This window comes from Acartia tonsa, chromosome 11 (assembly GCF_053477335.1).
Source record: "Acartia tonsa isolate MP-2025a chromosome 11, ASM5347733v1, whole genome shotgun sequence".
NCBI lineage: Eukaryota > Metazoa > Arthropoda > Copepoda > Calanoida > Acartiidae > Acartia > Acartia tonsa.
This window is the reverse complement of record NC_137270.1, coordinates 7507550-7513444: the sequence shown is the minus strand read 5'-3', so window position 1 is coordinate 7513444 and position 5895 is coordinate 7507550.

Below are 5895 nucleotides of genomic sequence, written 5' to 3'. Positions count from 1 at the left end.
CATTCTTGCAAAAGGTTGAATAATTGAACATAAGGAAAATGCGCTAAAACCATTTTTAGATGTTGACACCTAAGCTTTGAGTTTTTGATTTTACTGTACTTTTTAAATAAAAACTGAAATATTTTTTTGTTGTTCTATTAATTGCATTAACAAACGAAGAAAATAAGCCATTAATCATTAAATTCTGATAACTATAAGTGGGGTAAAATTGCTTTCAAAAAAGTTCTCATAAAAAAACACACTGTATAATTACTTTTTTGTATAATACAAAGTATAATAAGAAAGGTACAAACAAGGATTCTTATGTTCTTAAGTAACACAGCAATAAAAAACTAACAAAATGAATACAAAAGGATATTTCACAAATAATTGACCATACTTTTATTTGTGCATTACCGAGGAGGCTTTTAAGTGTTATTTTTTAAGTTTACACTTCTCTGGTTTAACCCTGTGCACACCACAATACTTACCAAAAACTAGCAGACTTTAAGACAGAATAAGAAAATATTTTGTGATATACATATTAAGTAAATGATAATGAATTAAACATAAAGATTATCTGAACATTTTATCTCTAGGTAGATTCTTCTGAATAAAATATCTATAGGGATTAACGGACATAAGTACGGATAACTCTAATTATAGAGTAACTATGGTACTAACACTGGATAATGGGGTTAATTACAAAAAAAAGATAATCGGTGATTTCTTTTAAAGTTTCTAGTGGAGCTCACAACCCCCTCCCCCCAACCAAACTTTATATGAATTTAAAATATGGGCGTTTTTTTTACTTTAGGTCAGGTTTTGTGATAGTCCTTCAAAGTTAGGGCACCGCAAGTATAGGTCCCGCAAGGATAGGACATTAAGAAAAAAAACTATTTACCCCCCCTCCCCACAAAATAGGGGATGGGGATGGTTTTCTAGGCAATTAAAGGAAAGAACCAGATTATCTAAATAATCTTAGAGAGAAAGATAATTATGAATCTTTAATTATCTTTAATGATACACAGCGTGTCTTATAATATAATTATTATCTAAGCAAACTTAAAAGCCTTTAGGGGTACATGAAGGAAGGGAGGGGGGGGGGTTCAAGGGGTAATTTCGCTTGGGTATCCTCCCCAAAAATAGCTAATAACCTTCCCAGGACATTTGTAAAGCTTCACTGTTAAAAAGAATCATATCCGTTGAGTAGTTACCGAGATTCTTCGATACACGCAGACAGACATACATACTGTTACTTTTATATAAAGGTATGGAAAGTTAACAAAACAAAGAATGAAAAAATCATAAAAGCTAAGCTCTGGAACAGTAGGACAAACGAACAATAACACTTGTAGAGTGTTAGAACTGAATAAGTCAAATAGGAGTCTAAACAAAATTGTAAGTAAGTTTTTTAGCATATATACAGGTTATTGTATAAGGACATACTTACATTTTTAGGACTATATGGATTCCTCGCTTAAAATATTGTACCTTATTGTTCTAGAAATCATTGCATTATATCAAAATAAGTTGCTTAGGATAATTATAACAATTAAAAAATTGTTGTTAAAAAGGTAAAAATCAAAATGTTTTAAATGGACGTACTAGCTTTCTCATAACACTTATAGAGTTGCTACGCTTCCTATAAAAACGTACGGACCGACCATAATTATACAAAAGCTTTGCCTTCAAAAATTATTAGAGATAATCTACAAAATGATAAATTAAGGGAAATAAATATTAAGCTTCAGTCTAAAACTACAAAGACAGTGTTAATAACTTTCAAATTAGCCGACGGAAAAACGCATTTAAGAATTGCCGACCAAGGCAAAATAACAAGTAACAGAATGTCTATGAGTCTGTCTCTCTGTCTGTAACAAAGAATATTGCTAACCGCTGAACAAATATTGTTCTCCTTTACAAAATAGCTTTTAAAAGGTCCCGGGAAGGTTTAAAGAGTCCCCTCTCTCTATTTTTTCAAACTAAAATTTAAAAAGGGGGGTTGGGCCCAGGGGCGTCCAAGCTTTTTATTTTGGGGGGGGGGGTAATTCGTGTTTGGGGGGGGGGGGGGTAAAATGGCGCGCGAAGCGTGCCGCAAATTTTTTTTACCCCCCAAAATTTTTACCCCGGTGGTAAAATTTGCTTGGGGGGGATAATCGCCCCATTACCCCCCCCCCCTTTGGACGCCTATGGTTGGGCCTCTAGGGGCGTAACCTCTGTTAGATATTGAAGAAGAAGAAAGTTTCTGACAACCTACAGAAGAGAATATAAAAAAATAAATGTAAGTACATAACAGAAAAGTATTTATATTTCTGAAGAAAAAACAAGTTAACGTTGTTTTTTTTTATGTCTAACAAGGTGTCTTTTTTTTATCTTACTACAAGGACAATTATATTTGTCTTGAAAAGAGAAAAAGGATAACTATAACCATAGGTAGCAAAGCACAAAAAAACAAGGATGGACATAGAGGCATAGTTAGTTCTTGAGTAAATGTATAGTTTTTATTAAAAGAAAATGAAATATAGATAAAATGAAAAAAACCTTTAATAAGAAATAAGTTTTTTCATCTTTTAAAGCATAAACGACAGACAAACGGACAAAACAATTTATAGGCTATCCAGATCTTAAATAGCAGCCGAAAAAATCACATTGCCACCATAGCGTTATGGATTGACTGACAGATAGGCGAATAGACAAAGTTATTTATAGAGTAGCGTCGCTCCTAAATCATTAAGGCATATTTTTTCTCGTATTCATTCGAATCCGGTGGATAGGAACCGGTTCTCATCCATACAAAAAACAATGTCTAGCATCGTATTATATCCAGCTTTCTACGAATATAAAAATGTACAACCATAAGATTAAAACCAGTTTTTTTAGCCGGTGCCTTCGATGCGAGAAATAACTATTCTTAACATGTAATATCCCCACCTAATATTATTTTGCTAGTTAAAGTTAAAATCAAAGATTTTTTGCAAAGACAACGTAATTAAAAGTTTGCCAAGTTGCGAATATATTTGATAAGTCTTTTTTGTTCGTCAATTGTTTGTTATTCAATTTGAACGTTATTTGGGACTTTTTCATAACAACGAATTAAAATGAAACATTATTCTCCAGGGCCCGTATTAGATAAGGAAATTGACTATGAATTAATGTGCATCTCCAATGATGATAAACAAATTACCCCCTGTGTAGAATAAAATAATTGGTAGCAAAGATTGGACAGGTTGATTGTATAAACTTACCATGCCAGATTTTATATTTTTTAGTTTGTAAAACTTTTGGTACTATTGTTATTTACAATCCGATGTCCGCTCCCTCCCTGGAAATCTCCATGGAAGTTTTGAAATGGTAAATTGGTACTATATTTCTAAAATTCATAGTGGTTGAAACGTTTTAACACCAAACTTTAGAATTCAACGAAATTCCTTAAAGTTATTAAACCAACCAATAATAAAATGTTATTATAAAAGTTTAAGGGCTAAACTAAAAAACAGCCCATTTTTTCGTCCTTCCTTGATATTATTCTTTATCTAGATATTGATTAAATTTGGTGGAAATGTATGAACACTGAAACCAAATAATCAGCTGACTGATTTATTTGTTGTCTTATTACAAGTTCAAAGTGTACGCTACATTTAATTGTCTTTAGTGGTTTATTTTTTTAATTAGGTGATAGTTTAGTGATTTAGTTTTAGTAATCCTATTAAATAAGGTCGACAACATCCATAAAAGCGAAGCTCTGAAACGGGAGGACAAACAAATATTTACACTTCCTGGAGTGTCAGAACTGTATAATCCGCATATAAAAGTTATATTTTTTATCCTTAAAAATTTGTTTTTAAAAAGTTTAAAATCACAATGTTTTAAATGGACGTACGGACTTTTTGGTAACGATTATAGAGTTGTTGCGCTTTCTAAATCGTACCTAACTGTTACATGCCAAGTTTGAAATCGATATGACAATTCTAACCTGTTTAAATTAACGAAAATACCTAACCGTTACGTTACGGACACACGGACGAACGTACAGGCCAACACTAATTATAGAAAAGCTTCGCTTTTGAAAAGTAGTACTATGTTTTTTTTGTCTACTAAGATCCTGCTAATCGATCAATGACTTATATATTAAGTTTTTTTTTATTTTTTTGCATGACATACTATATACAAAGATGATTTTTTTGTGTAGATTATTTCATTCACCATTATCCTTTCCCTCTTCCCTGACAGAAACCGCTGTATAGACGGAAACGGAATCCGCAAAAGTTTTGGATAGAATGTTTAATCCTATTTTCATATATTTAGCAAGTTTTCATCATTGAATAATATTCCTAGAATGGTCGACAATTTTACTTTAATTAAAAAGGACTATTCATTAGCAAAAAAAATTACTTTTAGACTTATTTTAGGTTAGATTATGTAAATATAAAACAAATCCTATTTGCTATTAATCAGGGATTATAGGAATAAGACAATAATATCTTATAAATTGATGTTTATGTGGTAAGACGGCAGTATACGGACAAGCCTTTCACAGAGTTGCCATGCAGCGGCTTATCAAATCACCATCCAGCGCTAATCCTATTATCACAATTTCACCCCTGCCCCTCCGGGGCCTTGCCGAGACCTCACAAGCAGCGGTCAGATTGGACAGCTCTAATAGTGGGAGGGGCGCGGCCCCTCTACAACCCCAAGCCCCAGTCAACTATCTTACCGGGAGATGCCTGCCTTCCCCTGACTGCAGCTTACCCTACAAATATCTACCGCAGCAGGGCTCCGCCCTCATCTCCCCACACCCCCTTCTACCTAACCTATGTTATCATCTATTTTTGTATATATAGTACCTAATAATCCTATTGTAAATGTATTCAGTTTAAAATATATCTTTGTAGTAGTAACTACTGCTAGTCCTTTATTGGTAGAATCTTTTAAGGCTAGGGGCTCGTTTGACTCGAACTCGCGACTGTAGGTTGAAACGCTTCAACTTACCACATTTATCCCCAATGATGATACACAAAATTACCCCTACTCTATATTACAATTAGTGGTTTAAACGTTTGGACATTCAACTTAATGAACCAACCAATCAAAATTCAATAAAGTTCCCCCAAGCTCTTATGCCAACGAATAAGAAAACGTTATTAAAAAACTTTAGGGACCAGTGTAATAAACAGCCCATTATCTCCTACGTCCTTGTGATTAATTCACTTTTAATTTAGTCATATAATATTACTTTAATTATATGACCTTTGTCAATAGTAATAATATTCTTTTTAATTTTATATCACAAGTCTGGAATTGTAAAATTAAAAGCAGATACATAATAAGATACCTAGGTAATTCATCTATAATATTCTTAGTTAAAAGCTGGATATACAATGTGTAATCTAATATTACACTTACAATTACAAATAATAGATTTAGAAATAAGTTTATTACCTAGGAAATTGATTTTTTTTATTTAATTTAATTTCACAGCTATGCTTAACCCTTAACGTTTTGGGGGGGGGGGAGGCTGCTAGGTATAGCTGCGGCCGCTGAAATTTTGATATTTCTAATATGAAATTTACATAAAGATATATATTTTCTGCAAAAAAATTGTTCTTATAGCTTCAAAAATAAGAAAATTACAGCCGTTTTAAATGTTTAAGTAAAAAGGTCCTAAAAACAAAGGTTGTAAAATAAAAGGGTGAAGGAAGCGAAAATCTTAGCCCTCTAGCTCTAATAGAAACTGAGATAATAGGGGGAGCCTCCTTCCCCCCCGACCGATAAAGTTGTGGCAAGGGGCCCGACTGTTAAGGGTTAATCTTATCATTATGGGCTTCAAATAAATTTATTTTGTCTTTAAATTACGATATTTAAAGAACGGCAATTCTGCTGTATTTGATTTTCTTTTTATTCCTTTTCAGAATT